This window comes from Tenrec ecaudatus, chromosome 11 (genome assembly GCF_050624435.1).
Source record: "Tenrec ecaudatus isolate mTenEca1 chromosome 11, mTenEca1.hap1, whole genome shotgun sequence".
In the NCBI taxonomy this organism is placed as follows: Eukaryota; Metazoa; Chordata; class Mammalia; order Afrosoricida; family Tenrecidae; genus Tenrec; species Tenrec ecaudatus.
In genome coordinates this window covers 97,304,200-97,323,909 of record NC_134540.1, presented here as the reverse complement: position 1 = coordinate 97,323,909, position 19,710 = coordinate 97,304,200, and the positions used below count along the sequence as shown (strand labels likewise).

General features: G+C 38.5%; 1 non-coding gene across 1 annotated transcript; it reads left to right on the top strand.

Moving 5' to 3' along the window:
- Positions 1 to 17,326: 17,326 nt before the first annotated feature.
- On the top strand, positions 17,327 to 17,387 carry LOC142461956 (U7 small nuclear RNA). The gene has a single exon (XR_012787116.1). It is a non-coding gene; the product is annotated as a U7 small nuclear RNA (small nuclear RNA).
- The last annotated feature ends 2,323 nt before the right edge of the window (positions 17,388 to 19,710 follow it).

The window sequence follows — 19,710 nt, the reverse complement described above, 5'->3', positions numbered from 1 at the left end:
AGTGACTGTTCATTGGGGGAAAGGGAAGAATCAGACTTTGGGACCATTACTAGATACTGACTCTGAGTTGACTCTAATTTCAGGAGACCCATAATGTTCTGAGGGGCCCAGTCAGAGTGGGAACATATGGAGTTCGAATCATTAAAGAAATTTTATTTTGGGTTCATTTCATCGTGGGTCCAGTGGTTCTTTGAGCCCTTAATGTAGTAATTTTCCCAGTTCCAGAAGGAGTTATTGGAAGAGACAAAGGGACACAGGGATTTCCTGGAAGGAAAGGTCAAGTAGAAGCCATTAAATCTGATTCTGCCTAGGGATACAGCACGCTCAAAGCAGTATCGCTTTCGTGGTTGGATTTCAGAGATTCACGCCACTATCAAGGGCTTGAACTATGCAGGGGTGGCGATTCCTTCCACATCCCCCTTTAACTCATCTCTTTGTCTGTGAAAAAATCAGATGGATCTGAATGACAGCGGACTTGTGTAAACTTAATCATGTGGCTACTGTAATTGCAGCTGTTGTTCCAGATGTGGTTTCATTGCTTGAGAAAATTAATACTTTTCGTGGTACCTGATATGCAGCTATTCTTTTGCCCCTTGCCTTTTCTCAAGTCCAACTTAGAAGGACCACCGGAAGCAGTTTGCTCTCAGCTGGAAAGGGCAACAGTACACTTTTACCACTCTCCCTCAGGGTCTATGTCATAATTTATGCTACAAGGACCTTGATAGCGTCCCCTTCCACAAAATGTCACCCTGGTCCATTATATTGATGACATATTGATTTGGCCCAGTAAAGAAGACATATGAATGATTTTAGATTCACTGGTAAAATATCTGCATGCTAATTGATTGGAAATTTACCTGACAAAAATTCAGGTGCCTTCCCCTTTAATGGAATCTCTAGGGGGTCCAGTGCTTTGGGAGATATTAAGATAGTCCTACTCATATGAAAAATAAGTTATTGCATCTGGGCACTCCCACAACTAAAAAAAAAGACACAATTCCTGGTGGGCATTTTTGTATTGTGGAGGCAGCATATTGCTCATTTGGGTGTGCTACTCGGGCTTATAGATTTGAAGTGACTCAAACTCAGTCATCTTTGTGCGGTGCCAAGAACAAGGGAAGACTGCAACAGGTTCTAGCTGCCAAAGCAGCCACTCTGCACCTGAGCCATGTGGTCCCTCACAGCCAATGGTGCTTGATGTGTCTATGGCAGATACAGCTGCTGTTTGAAAATTTTGGCAGTATCCCAGCACTGACAGATAGAATTTTGGAATAAAGCTTAACCATCCTTTGCAGAAAACTACTCCTCATTTGTAAAACAGCTTTGGACCTGGGACTGAGCCATAGTGGAGACTGACCACCTCACCATGGGCTACTAAGTCTCTATGTGGCCTGAGGTATGCATGGTGAATTTGGTGTTGTCTGACCACATAGTCATAAACTTGGATGTGTATAGCAGCACCCTATCATTAAATGGAAGTGATATAGCAAAGACCTGAAGGTACTAGATCAGGACCTGGAGGTACTAGATCAGGACCTGAAGGTACTAGAGAGCTGCATTAAAAAGTGGTCCATGAGGGAGGGAAGGATGGAAGGAAGAGGGGAAAAATGAGGAGCTGATACCAAGGACTCAAAGAGAAAGAAAATGTTTTTAAAATGATGATGGCAACAAATGTAAAAATGTGCTTGACATGGATGGATGGATGGATGGATGGATGGATGGATGGATGGAGCATGATAAGAGTTGTATGAGCCCCCAATAAAATCATTTATAACAAACAAATAAATAAATAAAAGAAGTAGTCCAACTGCCTATGGTTTCTACTCCCCTCATAGTACTTTTAGCTTCACCTATGGCTTCATGGGAAATGGTTTATGATTTTCTGACTTAGGGAGAGAAAATTCATGCTTGGTTTATTGATGGCTCTGCATTATATCAAGTACCACTCAAATGTGGACAGCAGCAGCACTGTCGCCCCTTTCTGGGACCTCCCTGAAGGATAGTGGTGAAGGGAAGGCCCCCTCCATGCGCATAACTTTAAATGGTATATCTGGTTATTCAGTTTGCTTAGAAGGAAGGAGACTTGACCAAATGTGCAACCGCATATTGATTCATGAGCCATGACAAGTTTCTTGGATGGGTGTTGATGGCCTTGCATGGGGCATGATTGGAAAATTGCTGACAAGGAGGTGTGGGGAAAAATATGTGGATACACTCCTCTGAGTGAGCACCAAAGTGAAGATATATACATCTCATGTGAATGCTCTCCAAATGGTTATCTCTGAAGAGAACTTTAACAGTCAAATGAACAGCATGGCACAATCTGCGGAAATCAGTCATCCTCTTTCCCCAGCACTCCTGTCATTGTCTCATGGGGACATGAGCAAAGTGACCACGGTGTCAGGTAGGGAGGTTATGTGTGAGCTCAGAACATAGTCTCCCACTCCCCAAGGATGACTTGGGTACTGCAACAGCTTCGTGTCCATGTGCCAGCAACAGAGACCAACACTGAGTTCAAGATATGGGATCATTCAGTGGGGAGATCAACTAGCAAATTTGGGACAAGTTGTTCAAATAGGACCACTTCCTTCATGGAAAAGACAGTGCTTTGTTTCTCCGGAAGAGGATTTGCCTTCCATGCACACAATGCTTCTGTAAAATGACTATTTGTTGACTTATCGAGTGGTGCATCCAAAAGCATGCTATTCTGAACTGCATCACCTCATATCAAGGAACTCACTTCACAACAAATGAACTGTGGCAACGATCTTTGGCATAGGCAATCCACTGTTTTTACCATAGTCTCTGTATTAGTCTGGGCACTTTATAGAAACAAATCCACAGAAACTCAAGCATAAGAGAGTTTTATATATAGGTTAAGTGTGCATCAAGAAAATATCCCAACCCAGTGCTGCCCAAACCCACAAGCCCACCATTAATTAACCCATTAACCCATATGTCCAACACCAATCCAGAAAATCCTCCTCCATCTCACAAAGCAGATGCAATGATGCCGACTGCAGGGAGAAAGCTAAGTCAATAAGTGTGTAAGCATCTCAGTGCTGGCAAGGGTCTCCACACGGCTGCTCCAGCACCCAGGGCTGCATGGCGGTAGGTCCATGGGGCTTCGATTTAGGGATATCTTGTAGGAAGTCAGTCTTGCAAGCTGAAGCAGGGAACTGCTAAGACAGCTGCACCCTGGTGCGACCATCACAAAGCAAGAGACCCGAGAACTAGAAAGGCGAAGCTCACTGAGTCATTTATCGCTCCGCCCTTCAATTAATCCCACATGTGTTTATCGGCCAGGTTGGCACAATAAACTAACTCAGCCTCCATAATCCCAAGCAGCTGGCCTGAGAGAATAATAGAATGGGCTTTGAAAGACACAAGAATGGCCCCAGCTATGGCAACACCTCAGAAGGTTGAGGCAGTGCTCTCCAGGATGCTGAACATGTTCTAAGCCCTTGTCCAATATCGGGTGATGTTTCTGTAGTTGCCAGGATTCATGGGTCCAGGAAACAAAAGGGTGGAAATGGGAGTGGCACCACTCACTATGACTCCTAATGACTCACTCACACCATTTGCTTCCTGTCGCTGAAACCCCTAAACTCTTCAGGTCTGGAGGTCTTAATCCCAAAGGGAAGAATACTTTACCTGTCAGCACAGCGCTGATTCTGTCGAACTGGAAGTTAAGAATGCCTCCGGACTAGTTTGTTCTCTTTGTGCCTCTAGATCAACAGGCACAGTAGGGTGTTATTGTATCGAGTAGTGGGATGGATCCTGATTACTGATGGGAAATTTAATTAGTATTGCATAATGTAAATAAAAGCAATACATATCCAGAGGCCAGGAGATCCATTAGGTTGTATCTTTGTACTTCCGTACCCTGTGATAAAACTCTATGGAGAGCTACAGAAGTCTGGTGTGGACATGACTACTAATAGCCCAGACTCTTCAGGAATGAAAGTTCAAGTCACCCCACTGGGCAAAGAAACATGACTCACTGAGGTACTTGTCGAGGACAAAGGAAATACAGAATCAAATCCGTGGTGGAAGAAGGTTGTTCTAAACATAAGCTGTAGCTGCATGGCTGCAGAAACAAGTACTGTCATTGTTATGAGTCATTTCTCTTTGTATAAAATATTGCTGTTTGGTTCACTTATAAAATACAAGATGAAAATGGCATTAGGCATTTTCAGTTTACTTGTGCTATTTGTGTCATGTTTTGCACAAGTGTGATTTTATTATTGTCTTTGGGGATTATGCATGGTTAAAGAGTTACATACAAATGTTACGTTGACAAAGAGTTGTCTGTGATGGTTAGTGGTCAAATGGGCCTATCTAGGTGTAGACAGGCATGGAGTCCAACCTATGAGTTAAGTTGCAACCTAATGCCATGTCACTCAGATATTGTAGTTTGTATAACAAACATCCTGAGAAGAACCGAGCTCTTTATTCTCTCATTATCTGCTGAATCTAGACCCTGCATAAGATTTTTCATGTTCTGGTTATGTGGTCTTACAATCCTAGATGCTGTCAACAGACTACCTGGATTCATTCAGCTCTGTATCCACCAGCCTGTGTCTCTCCTACTTAGGCTTCTTGCTACCTTTCCATCAGCCCTTGCAGCTAAACAAGTAAAGAGAAGTCCCAAGCTTACATTGAACTAGACTGGATTTAATTATTTCTATAACTGTGTAAGTAATTTCTTGATATAAATCTCTTTCAATATACATACACATACACGCATCACTGATTTTGCTTCTCTGGAGAACCCATCTTAACACACACGTTAATTGATTAAATATATTCTTGAGATGGTCTGTAAATTCAGGTGGGGTACACTCAAGGTCATATTTTTGCTCTTATTGACTTGTCTTAAAATTATTATGTTTCAACTTGAACTTGCATATGAACAAGTGATGGTCTATTCTGTGGTTGGTCACTTATCTTGTTTGTCTCATGATATTGAGCATTCTCATTATCTCTTTCCACAGATGTGGACAATTTGATTCCTATATATGAATCTATGATATGAATCTATGAGTCCCACATATACAGTTGCTGTTAGTTTTCTTGGAGAAAGTTATTTGCAGTGAATATCTTTGTAAAATTTTCTCTGGTGTGATCCAGCTTTGCTCCTACCACCAATACCATATGTTCCAGCTACTGATTCTTTTTCTTGGTATTTGAATTTGCTTTCCATTCACCAATAATAATCAATCCATTTTGAGTGCATATTTGATCAATTTCAGACTGTGAAGTTTCATAAAATGTTCAGTTTATCTTTAGTACTAGTGATTGGCGCTTAGATTTGAACAATAGTTGTATTAACTGGTCTTCTTTGTAGGGGTATGCATACTCCTTACATTTACAGTGTTGTATTTCAATTTAGATTTTAAAATGTTCCTTTTGATTTTTAATATGATACCATTCCTCTTCAATTTGTCATTTCTGATATAGTTGCCTGTACAATAGCCCAAACCCACATGTTCAAAACCTGTCCATTTTACCTCACTAACATTTCGAATAGTCATATTCAGGTGTTCTGTTTTATTTTTATTGACTTTCAATTTTCCTAGATTCATAATTTGAAATTATACATTCTGATTAATAATGGATGTTTGAAGCTGTTTCTTTTCCTTTTGAGCAGTGCTATATCTGCAAATGAACAGCATTGAAACTTTACTTCATCCATGTCATTGAAGTCAACTTGTCTCCAAAGAGGCACCTCTTCCACATCAGTATTTTGAAAGGATTCCAATTTTAAAGACTCATCCTCTGGCATTATATCACACAATATTTCAGTTCTATTTATAATATTTTCATTAGCCAATTTTATTCAGAAGTATAACACTGGGTGTTTTTTCTTCATGTGTCTTAGTTAGCAAGCTTCTCTGGTTCGTGTCCCCTGAAGGTGATACTACCGATGCTTGAAAACTTTTCAGTAGTCTCCAGTGTTACAAAAACACATAGGCTATTACAGTAGGTAAAAAAAATAGAATAGTGATATAGTTAAACATGAGATATAACAAAAAGAGAATTAGCATTAGAAATATAAAAATTTGCACTTGCTATAGATTCTCTAGTTCTCATTATTAAAGTGTTCTAAATGTGACGATGAAAACTAAAATTTATGCAAGCAATAATAGCTACTATAAACGTCCAGAAAGGTCAAAAAACCTTCAAAAGAAACTTAATTATCATGATTAAAGACATTTGGCCTTTTATCAAGCATTACAGTTACATGAATCAAATCAGACTGTACCCATTCTTTTAAAATATTATGGTTTCATGTAGACATCTCAGAAAAACAAATCAATGGATGAAAATAAATTTTCACTAGATTAAGGAAGACAAAAATAAAATATCAGAGTTGAATAATTCGTGTCAAAAACAGACATATTCTCTAAGAAAATTAAATAGGTGACTTCTATAAAATTTTATTTAATAAGTTATAGTAATGTCACCTTAATGTAGAAGTAATAAATGCTTTTACATAAATTATATGAGCTTTTCTGTGTAAATCACTGAATATTTTAAAGTGAATTGTTGAACTTATACTGCTAAGATGGTAAAAAGTTATCAAATTTTCTGAGTAATTAAAGAAAATCATCTGAACCACCTTCTCACGTTATTCATGTTTCCCATGATTCTCATTTTATCGACAGCTTACCTTAGACAACTATGTTCACTTTATTCTTCATTTTTCTAGCTGCTTTTACCTACAGTTTCTCCGATGAATTTTTTATACTTTAATTTACATGAAAAACTTGTTTACATCAAATTCATAATCCATACTGAAGCCTGTAATCTTTGGTGTTCATCAGCACTTTCAGCAAGGAAGTTTGTGTTATATGCATATTGCAGGTTGTTAATAAGCCTTTCTGCAGTCTTGATGCCACACCTCTCTTCATATAACCCAGCATACAGATTGGATAAGCGTGGTGAGAGGATACAACTCTGATGCACACCTTGCTGACTGTAAATCATGTAGCATCCCCTTGCTTGTTCAAGCAGACTCTTGATTTATGTCCAAGCTCCTTATGAGCACCGTGAAGTGTCCTGGGATGCTCATTCTTCTCAAGATTATCCAAAGATTATTATGGGCCACACAATCGAATGCCTTTGCATAGTGAGTAAAGCAAGTAAACATTTTTTCTTGTATTCTGTTTTGAGCAAAGATCCATCTGATTGCATCTGGGTTCTCTTTTGAATCCAGCCTGAACTTTTGGCAATTCCCTATCAATGTAGTTCTACAACCATCGATGGATGATATTCAGCAAAATTTTTCTTGCGTTCAAGATCCACGATACTGGTTTTACTTTGAGCATTCTGTTGGATCAACTTTCTTTAAAATGGGCAAAAATGTGAATATCTTCCAATTAATAGATTAAGTAGCTGTCTTCCAATTCCCTTGGCCTAATGAGTGAGTGTTTACATGCTTCCTCCACTGACTAAAGCATTTCAATTGATTATCTGTTAAATCTTGGAGTCTTGATTTTGGCTAATACATTCAGTCCTGCTTCAACGTCTTCCTTCAGCACCACTGGTTCTTGCATATATGCGACCTCCTGAAATGGTAGGCTGTTGACTCACTCTTTTTGGTAAAATGATACTGTGCATTCTTTTAATCTTCTCTGGATGCTTCCTGAATCCCTCAATATGTTGCCAATCAAATCTTCTGATATTGTAATTTGAGGCTTGAATTTTTGTTCTTTTGTTTTGTCAGTCTCACATGTGCTGAGCATGTTCTTCCCCTCCATACATACGTGGACCAGATTGTCAGGAGAGACCAATGCCTGGACAAGGACATCAAGCTTGGTCCCGTGAGGAGCGGTTAAATGAGGAAAACGCTCCAAAAGATGGATTGACACCATGGCTCCAACACAGGCTCATGCAGCGGACCAGTGGCAAGGATGGTGCTGGTCCATGCAGGGTTGCGTTTCTTACACAGTCACTAAGAGTCAGAGGCAACCCGATGACACCGAACCACCACCACCACCACTTCTCTTTTCCTATCATGACTCAGGTTCCATTTGTCCATGTTACCATTGTTCCACTTCAGTGTTCTTGAAAGATTCATTTCCAATCGAACTAAGACGTGAGAATGTAACCCAGATTTTTGCTCAGCTGCTCACACAAGGCTGCTGGTGAGGACAGTTCACACAAGGCTGCTGGTGAGGCCATTCGCACTTCCAGTGACAAATCACTCTAAAGTAAGCTTAATGGTCTTTCTAAAAGGAGTACACTGTGATTTGTTATCAACCCACTTCGGAAACCTCAATAGCCTAACTATGCAGTGACTTGAGCTTCATGGCTTTACCTGAGACCTGATGGGATATTTTTTAATTAAATCACCTTTTGAACCTGTTAATGTGATATTGATATTCCAGGAATACCTAGACTCAGCTTCCCTGTATCAAGAAATCTAATAAATAAGGTATTTTGTGAGTTAAAAATACTCACACAAGAACTCATAAATCTAAAAGGTAGATATGATACACTAATGGGCAGGAAAATGGCAGCATAAGAAAGCAATTACATTTTATGTTGATTTATACAAATTCTATAATTTTTACCTTTAAAGTACAACTTAATGTACCTGTAAATTTTTATAAAAGCAAATAATTAACTACTTTTCCTATGATATTATTGTCAATAGAATATTAATTATGAGGACTGATTCATGGAATGGGGAGCGTATCTGCACGAACATCATCAGTACCTGGGGCACTTTACCAATCAGGGAGGAAGAACTCTGGCTTGGCCGATTTTGATCTCCTGGAAAGTTAGAGGCCCTATTCTAGCTCTGTACGGCCAAGGAAAAATAAAAATGGTTTTTGAAACTACATGAATTTGCTATTTTATTCTATACTACATACGGGTAAATAAATGGGGAAAAAAAGCCTACAAAACAATTTAAACGGTAGAGTCAAGTTTAGGAAAACTTTTTAGATCTAACTCAAACAGTCACTTTTGGACTTCTTCAATTTTAAATCTCCACCCGGGCAGAGTGGCTCCTCTTTCTTCCACAGTATGACTGGTCAATTGAACCGCTGACTTTGTGGTTAGCAGTCCAACATTTAACTGAATACCCCACTAGGGCTCCTTTAGAACAGCTATGAACCAAGAAAATACATCAAATTACAATGAATCCAGGTGATGTGGCCTTTTATGGTAATTAATGATCTTCCCCCCCACCCTTTTTCCATTAGTAATCAACAAAGTTCTCAACTGTGAGTCATTAGGACTATCCTTTCTATGTTCATTTGAGGGGTTCTCTCTGTTATATCAGTAAAGGTATATCCCCTTGGACATGAACAAAATCCATTCCCAAATGTATTTTTAAATTAAATGTATAGGTAAGTTGGAACAGGTACACACAGTACTTACACCAGCGGCAAAAAATAATCTAAGTCATTTCAATATTATAAAAGCTACACATGAATCAAGTGAAGGTAATAGTGATGGAATCTTTGTTTGCAGTAGGGGTTAGTTTAATTATATATCAAAGGGCAGGTAGGTAGGTGTTGTTCTCAAATCTGATATTCCTAAGGTTGAGACTTACGGTCCTTTCTCCCAGCCTATTTTCAGAGCTATGACTCCAGTTTGAAAGGCTGTTTTTCAATTCTTTTGTACCTGTCAACAATTTTCTTGCTTGCTTTCTTTTTCCTTCATTGTATTGGGGGCTCTTACAGCTTTTATGACAAGCCATAATCCATTGTGTCAAGCACATTTGTACATATGTCGCCATCATCCTTTTCAAAAATTTTCCTTTCTACTTGAACCTTGGTATCAGCTCATTTTTCCCTCCTTCCCTCCCTCATTAGCCCTTGATGATTTATCAATTATTATTATTTTCATTTCTTACACTGACCACTGTCTCTCTTCACCCACTTTTCTGTTGTTCTTCTCCCTGGGGGAACATTAGAAAAATTTTCTAATGAGCAATGCAGTGGTTAGCTTTTGCCAGTGAGAATACTTTTGGCTGAAAAAAAAATTCATGGCAACATCTATTACACAGACTAAGTGTTCAGATGCTAAACTCAAAGTCTATTGCTCAAACCCACTAGTCTCTTGGAAAAAAAGTGAGGCTTTCAGCTTCATAAATATTTACAGCCTCAGAAACCATTAATATGGTCACTATGAGTTGAAATTCTTATGATAGCAGTGGTTTTGTTTTTTATTAAAAATTACATCCTGAATTTTAAAGAAAATCTTTGTATTTCACCTTTGTTTCAAAAAACAAGAAAGAAAGAAAGGTGAAGCCATCGTGATGCTGTGGTAAAAGGGCGTAGCTGTTCATTCAAACCCTTCAGCTTGTCCAAGGGAGACATGTGTGGCCGTGCACGTCATTATGTAGCTTAGCCTTGACAGTACTGTGGCACATCTCTCTCTCCTATAGGCTCATAGCATTTCAAGATACATTCAAGGGCATTAGTTTTGATTTGATTTTGCTTGTCTAAAAGACATGTGATTTCCCCAATTCTTTTGATACCAACACCACACTCCTTTGTAGTAGTGAATCATGTATAAGCTGGAACCTGTGGACCAGAAATCTGACAGATAACAGAAACTCAAACTGTGTTATGCTAGATAGACAGAAATTGACAAAACACCAGTGTAGCCCTCAAAGATGGACAATGTGTGAGACCCCGAGAAAGACAGCAGAGCTGTGCTGCTCCGTGATTCGCTGCATTACCTGTAGTAAGCTGTTCCAAACAGCTTCACAGCAGGTGTAATTCCCTTTGTTTTCCTTCACGTCTCCCTGGTCAAGCATGTTTACAGTTGCTGGACTGACCCTGAGGTTTTTGACACTGTATGAAAAGAATACAATGCAGGTCAGGCTCCTATATTACTTCCACTAGCGTGTTGGAATGCCAGCATGGGCCAAATCCATCCAATCTGTAGCTCGAAACAGATCCACCCACCCAGCTGGTTCAAGTCAAGAGCTGCCAAAATTCAACCAAGCACAAAATAAAGAGCTTGAGAGTAAATGTTTGTTTATTTTAAGCCATGGGATTTTTAGGTGGATGATTAAGCAACACGATTGAGATCATAGCTGCAAAAGAAAGTTGAGCCTACTGTTACATTCTGTTCACATAACACAATCTACCAATAGTGGGAAACTGAGGACCTGGAAGAAAGTGTAAATGGCCTATTCTCTCCTCTCAAGGACTACGACCCTCGGAAAACCAGCACTAGCATTTAGAGCAAATCCGCCAAGACTCCAGACGATTGATAAGCTCAGATGTTCATTTTCTCCAGGAGACAAATATATCCCCCAGACAGTAATCAGTTGTCTCCTACAACTTCCTGCCTCTCATAAACACTGTTCAAAAGATGCTTATCTCTAAAATACCTGCTGCATTTATCTCCCATTCATAAGAAGGGATTGCCACCATGAGTTTCTTGGGCTACCAGGCATTAACTTTTAAATTTCCCCAAGAAGGCTCAGGATATTCCAGATTAATATATTTCCCAGACATGCAAGCCCCATTACTATAAAACCTTATTGTTGATTAAACTTAGGACTACTCTGTCCAAGACTGAAGATCAGTCCTCTGTATCTTTTTCCTCTAGAATTCCATGTCTCTCCTCAGGACCTCATTGACTGTGGGGCCAGACCCCACGCCCATTTCTAATAAAATTAAGTTTTACAAAGATATTTATGTTTTCAAATTGACTTATTTCAGGTACCCACCTCATTTTTGTCTTTTAATTACAACTATCTAATATCCATGCTTTTTTCATATGGTGTAGATGTTAATATGAATTTAGTTATAGTTAAGATAAAATTATGTTTATCATATCCCTAGTTCTAAGGAAGTATGCTATAGGTCATTTCAATACTTCTCAACCAATAGAATTGAGAAACATCAAATTAAATGGTTTTTGGTGGCCATTGAGTTAGTTCTGACTCATATTTGACTTTGCAGGTAACTGAAGAAAGCACCACCCTATCTTGTGCCAACATCACAGTTGCTCCACTGTTTAGAGCTCATGGTTGGCGCCCTTGTCAGTCTTGCTGGAGTCTTCCTCTCTCTGCTGCTCCACGACTTTATGAAGCATGATGTCTTTCTCATGGATAACATGCTTCTCTTGATAGCATGGCCAACATATGTAATGATCTGGCATTGAGTGTGGTAGTGATTGTACAGTTCTTGTGGATAAATTGAACTATTTAATTGTGTGGTATATGGATTAAGTGCCAATAACACAAACAAACAAACAAACAAAAAGAGGTCTTGCACAGCACATTTACCCAATACAATGCATCTTTGATTCTTTTATTGGGGATTCAAAGAGCATTCGTTGTAGATTCAAGAAAGATAAGATCCTTGATAATGCCAAAATGTCCTTTCTGTATCACGATTATACCCAGTTGTAAGAATATGTGTCTTCTTTATGTTGAATTACGATGGGGTACGCCCCTCAGAAAAAGGAACTGTACTGGGAGTGGTGGAAATTTTGTAGTATCCATTTTTCTGGCTAGGCCACTCCAGCCACTCTCTCTGAATTAGAGCACCCAGTGGAGACACCAGGGTCACAATGATTATCTCTGGTCACAATGACTGTTTTTTATAAAAGCAGTTTCCCTTTGTGATGGCTGAATTATGAGAACAGCATGTGATTATGAGATTTTGTTTTCTGCTTGGGAAGCAAAGGTCACAGAAACTGTTGTGATGTTGAACACAACTTACAAGAACAGCATTATGGGAAAAACTCAAGTGTATGAGTGATTTTCTCGTTTCAAAAAAGGTTAAATGTCGATTGATGAGAAACCTCATTCTGGATGTCCGTCAACATCCTGAATGGATGAAAACTTGACTCATAGTGCATTTGGACTTTGATCCACCAGGTCAGACTGTTAATCAGGCTTTCCATTTAGAGGCTCTGAAAAGATTGTGTAACAGTGTGTGACAAAGGAGGACTGATGTGTGGCAGGTGGTGGATTGGTTTTGCCACAACAATGCAGCGACTTGTGCAGCTAGCTCAGTCTAGCAGTTTTTGAAAAATACAGCATGCTTCTCCTGTCCCATGTACCTACTCACCTGACCTCACTCCATGTGATTTCTTTTTGTTTCTGCAAATGCAGAAGGACATGAAAGGACAGCGTTTTGACGACGTAGAAGAGGTAAAGAAAAAAAAAACTAGGTAAATGCTGTCAGCCATCCCAACATATGCATTTGAATATGTTTCCAAGAATGGAATCGCAGATCTGACAAATGTATTGTGTAATGGAGAGTACGTTGAAGGTCTAGGGGAAGACTGTAGGGCTGGCCCCACCACGGGACACAGCAACCCACACTGTACCATGGCGCTGTGGGGGACAGCACTGAAGACACTGTTGGGGAATAGTGCACAGTCTGACACCACCATGCTGGGGTGAGGCACTGAGGGAATGCAACAGAGCAGCAGGCGAAGGAAGCAGACTGATGAAACTCCCAGGGAATACCAAAGATAGACTTTGGAGACCAAGTATGGGACCCCATGATACTCGACTGGAAAACACTCCTAAAGACCAACAAACAGACCTTGAACTATACATAGGCTTTTCCATTTTTGTCAATGAATTTCTTTTTGTTATTGTTATTTTGTGTTTGTTTTCTGCTGTTCTTATGGTTTTGTTGGTTTTGACTTCCTTTGTAGTTTTATTTGACTTTGCCTAGTTTTTGCACTTATTAATGTATCTGCATGTCTATTGATATAAGATAGGCAGGACAAATAATCCAGAAATGAAAAGAATGAGCCCAATTATTCCGGGGGGGATACGGGAGAAGGGGAGGTGGAAGAAAGGAAGGACAGAGGGACCAACCCAGGGACAAGGGAAAAATAAGTGAACTCAAATCAATGGATGGAAGGTCATAGGATACCTCGTGGGGCTCAATCAAGGGCAATGTAACAGCAAGGAATTACTAAACCTGAATGAAGGCCGAACATAAGGTGGGACAAAAGGAAAGTAAAAAGGAAGTAGAGGAAAAAAACAGGAGGTAAAGGACAGTTGTAGATGCCTAAATACAGGCATGTACATATGTGTATATATATATATATATATATAATGAGAGGGGAATAGAGCTCTGTATTCACATCTATATGTTAAAAATTAAGGTTGCAGATGGACATTGGGCCTCCACTCAAGTACTCCCTTAACACAAGAACACTTTGTTCTAACAATCCAGCATTCTGCATTGCTCACCTTCCCGACATGATCACTGAGGACAAAATGGGCTCATAAACAAATACGGAGAAGAAAGCTGATGGTGCTCAGCTATCAAAAGATATAGTGTCTTGTGTCTTAAAGCACTGAAGGTAAACAAGTGGCCATCAAGCTCAGAAGCAGCAAAGCCCACATGGAAGAAGCTCACCAGCCTGTGTGATCATGAAGTGTCGATGGGATCAGGTATCGGGTATCTAAGACCCAGAATAAAGCCATACCTAAGGTTTATGGGTTGGGAGGAGGCATGGAGTGGGGACCCAATGCCCATCTGTAGACAATTGGATATTCCCTCATGGAGGGGGTCACAGGGAAGAGATGGGTCATTCAGGGTGCTGTATAGCACCGATGAAATACACAACTCTCCTCTAGTTCTTTGGTGCTTTCTTCACCCCATTATCATGACCTCAGTTGTACCTTACAAATCAGATTAGACCAGAACATGCATACTGCTACAGATAAGAACCTGCAACACAGGGAATCTAGGATACATAAACCCCTCAGGCCCAATAAGGGAAGTAGAGACACCAGGAGGCTTAGGGGAGGGTGGGGGGATAAAGCGGGAATCCATCACAAGGATTAACTAGAACCCCCTCCCAGGGGGACGAATCATGGAAAAGTAGATGAGTGGTGATGAGGATGATGTAAAATATGGAAAAAATAATATATAACTTATCAAGAGTTCATGAGGAGTGAGGGTGGGGGAAAGAGGAGGAAGAAATGGGGAGTTGATATCAGGGCCTCAAGCAGGAAGCGAATGCTTTGAAAATGATGATGACAACATATGTGCAAATGTGGTTGATACACTGGAGGAATGTATGGATTGTGATAAGAGATGTAAGAGCCCCAATAAAAATATTTTTAAATGAATAAAATACATAATTTGGGGGATTCAGTTTTGGGGGGTACCCCCTTGTATAAGTTATTCCGGAGGATGAAATTCCATATCTTCAGTAACAAGTTCTTAAGCTCTTACTGTGAGCAAGCAAGGTTGTGTTATCTGCATATTGTAGGTTGTTAATGAGCCTGCCTCCAGTCCGGATCTCACATACTTCTTCATATAAAGCAGCCTCTCCAATGATTTGGGCAGCACACATATTGAATAAGTATGGTGACAGAATACAACCCTGACACACACTTTTGCTGAATTTAGACTATCCATTTTTCCCTACTTTTTGGGAGCACAATTGCCTTTTGATCCATTCATATGTTCAGCATGAGCACAATGATGGGTTCTGGAATGTCCTTTCTTTTGAAGGTTATCCAAAGTTTGTTATGATTCACACAGTCAAATGATTTTCCATCTTCAATAACACAGAAGTAATTTTTTCTCCTTTTGTCTGCTTGCAGTAAGAAATCTCACATCAGATCCACTTGTAAATCTGGCCTGGGTTTCTAGCAGCTTCCTGTCAATGCACTGCTCCCAGCAGGGCTGCAGGGTGTTCAACAAAAGCTGATTTGCATGTGATGCCAAAGATCATGCTCCATTATTTGTGCATTTGGTGGGTCTATCCTTTCTGGAATGGGGCAACAATAGAGCTCTTGCAGATATTTGCTCAGGGAGCCGGCTTCCAAATTTCTTTGAATAGATGCTTGGCATAAATCTTCCTGAACTTCTTCAGCTTGTGGAAACATTTCAGTCGGTGTTCTGTCAATTCCTAAAGCCTTGTTTTGTGGTAAGGCCTTCAATGCATTTTGAACTTCTTATTTCAGTTGCATGTGTTCTTGATCCTATGCTACTTCTTGAAATGGTTGAATACGGATTAGTTCTTTTGGGGACAGGAACTTTCTGTTTTGGTTCCATCTTAGATCTTCCTGTAATGCTCTATATTTTATTCATGAACTCTTTCAGCATTGCAACTTTTCAATTCTTAGAGTTTAAGGTATTATTAAGATGTTTTCTTAGATTTTCTAACTGCATGCTTGCACATTTCATTGTAATATTTGGCTTTGTCTTCTTGTGCTGCTCTTTGATGTTTTCTATTCAGCTCTTTGACTTCATCCTTCCTTCTGCTTGTCTTAGCTACTCTAAGGGAAAGTTCTAAAGTCTTCTCATATCCCCTTTGATCGTTTCTGTCTTTCCTTCCATTTTCACGACTGTTCGCTCCTTCATGCAGGATGTTCTTGACGTCATCCCACAACTCATGGCATCTTCACTCAGTAGTATTAAATGCTTCCAATCACTTCTTGGGATGGTCTCAAAATTCTAATACAATAGACTCAAGGTCCTATTTTTGGCTTCAGTGGACTGGTTTTAAATTTCTTCTGGTAAAACCTGAACTTACATATGAGCAGATTATGAACTGTTACACAGTCTGCTGCTTGCCTCCTTTCAGCTGCTGATATCGAGCTTCTCCATCATTTCTCCCCACAGATGCAGTCAATTTTATTTCTGTGCACTTATCTTAAAAAGTCAATATTTAGAGTCATGGTTGGTGTTGTTGCAAAAATATTTCAATGAAGTTGTGGGTCTTTCAAAATTCTATTATGTGAGCTCTTTTTTGATCATCAAGACAATGTTTTCCAATTCATGTTCCTTCCTGTGTTTCCAACTCTTAAATTTCAGTTACCAATAATTATCAATGCCTCTTGGTAACATTTTAAGTCAATTTGAGGCTGGAAATGCTGGTAAAATTTTTCAGTATCTTCATCACTAGCTTTAGTGGTTGGTAGATATATTTAAGTGGGTTGTATTGGCTGAATTTTCTTCTGCATAGATAGATTTTATTCTGTCACACACACACAATTGTATTTCAAGATAGACCGTGAAAAGATCCTTTTGAAGGAAAAGTATTTACTTATTAAACTTAAGACAAAGACTTCCTAAGAAATCTAGTAGATATGTCATTAAAAATAAGTACTAGTATTACCTATGTTTTACTATTTTTTTCATTTCAATTTGGTAATATAATGCTGAAGCATGTCACACTAGTACAGAATTGCTGTTTGTTGTTTTTCCTCCCATAAACAAGTACCTGAATAGTCATGAATCTTAATAATATGAACAATATTTGGTTACAGTTAAACAACATACTCTCATGAAAGAAAACTACATTTCAAAGTGTCCCTTAAGTAACACTATTTACAGCTCTTTAATTATAATATTAGTGCTACAGCTCTTTTAGAATTTGTCTAGCAGGTTTTCTGGTCTTCCCGGAAAACCCCCCACACCAGTCCAAAAAATATATATATAAAAAATTATAATATTAGTGACAAAATATGAAATCTTTGACTAACCACACCCTAGTCTTCTTGAATTACTTTTGAGAAAGAAATTAAAAAGGTGAAAATAATAAAGTTAGCTTTCCAAATTAAAAGGATTGAAAGAAGTCATCAAGTTCAGCTTCCTTCTTAATGAAAATATGCTTTCCTATCTTGCTTATAAATAACAGAGTTCTCTAATTAGATTATTTATTGTTCCTTCATCTTTTCTTGCCATCTTTTCAAATGATTATAATTCTAAGGCCACTGTCACTTTATTGTTCAAGAAAAGCACATTCCTGAATAGGCTATTCAAAATTAAATTTTATACATTACCAATATTTTGAAAACTTCTGTTTAATATATATATATTTGGATCTGAAAATGGATAAAGCTACTTATTTAGAGATAATTAACTGTGACTTGAAGTTTTAGGAAATGCAAATGAGGATGCACTTCTTCATAGAGTCTTCTCTCCATTCTCTTAACAACCAAATCATTCCCAATTTTCTGGTGTGTAAATTCAATATGATCAGTACAAATAAACAAACTGACAAGATTTGGGCAGCTGACATCCATTGTTTTATAGCGCTTTTGTTTAAAATCTTTCATAATTCATCCTCAGAAATGGCCTTCCTAGTAATTAGTTACCTTTAATGTCTTCATTTTCATTTAAATGTTCAATGATCGGGATAATTAGAATTAATTTGGCATTGTCATTTTATGGTAATGAAGTTTCTGCCACTTATCACAAGCATCCTGCAGGCGCAGTATTATCAGAGAAATATGTGCCTCCTCTATTTCACACACTGGTTTATCGTCTATGGTTGTAGTCGTAACAGTAGGACCTGGCCTGATTCCAGTTTTTATTCATGCCTGGTTTGATGAAGGATGTGGGCAATCAAATGAGTATCCTTGACTATGGATGGCATTTTGTGTACAGCTTATTTTTCCATAGGCAATATAAGATGTGTTCTAGTCGGTATTCATCTGTTTTTTTGTTTGCTATTTTAATAGCCTAAGACTGATACTATAATTAAGATAAAAGTCAATTTAGTTTTTAATTAATAGAAAAAATAATACCAATTCTAAACGTTTAAAATTCCTTGGAGAAAATATAGGAAAGAAAAGTTTAAGAAACTAAGAGCAAACAATTCTATGAAGAAGAGTTATACTGTACCAGTGAATCTGTAAACCAATAGAGATTTTGCATTATCTGGTGTAGGATTCTTCAATCATACACACAAAAACCAACTATCTTAAAATATTTATATCTCCATTTTTCCTTCCATGCGTCTGTTTCAGTCACAGCTTTGAAGAATCCCTGTCAGTTTCCCTTAATGCTCATCTTCTCCGTTACTCTGGAAAATGTAGAGTACCTAATTTAACTGATTGCAACTCTATGACCCAAAGCATGGAACACACACATTTTTTTTTTCAATGAAAGGCTAGAAATCCTGATTTACTTAAGGCTGTTGTGCAAATCTAAGCTGTTTCAGATTAAAATATTCACTTCTTTGGATGCAAAAACACTTTTTTAATCCACCACTTAAAGTTGTTCTCCAATTGTATCATCAATTTAGCATTTGCCTTCATATATATTTTTAAAATTTTTTCTTTTATCTACAATATTCTAAATTGTTATCATAAAACTTTATAAGCATGGAAAGCCTTGGGAGTAGTTTTAGTCTAGCCTGTATGGTTGCTGAGTCACAATCAACTCGATGGTAATAGGTTTAAATTTGTTGTTTGTTCATTTTACTGGAGTGATAAAATGCATCACAATCTTTTAGAAGGGGATATGCTTTCCCTCATTATTCCATCTCATTTTTTGGTCTGTGAATAAGTTAGACATGTCTTTTATTCTACTAAATGCCTTGATGGGGTTGGGCTACAGTATAAAACTAGCAATTGAATGCTTGAGTTTGTGAAAAAATAATTTGAGTGACTTTGTGAAAGAATAATTCATAAAGATATGTATCAACAGGTCCTGAAATTCCTCCACTGGGTTCCACAAGCTATCAACTGAGTTGAAGTCATCTGAGATATCAGTACTCCACGTATTCAAGATGTAGATTGCTGACTCAGAGCTCAGTTGGAAATGCGAAGTGATGGACTAACAAGTGGCCATTCTATCATGTCAGTCTCTGGTGGTCGGGCTTTTTAAAAGCTTTCCATTTTTCTTAGGAAAGTGTTCCCAGAGAACCAGGCCCAAGTTGCCTGGCCTTTTCTTAACTAGTTTGAGTGGCTACATGGTCATTTTGGTTTTAATCGACTAGTTACAAAAA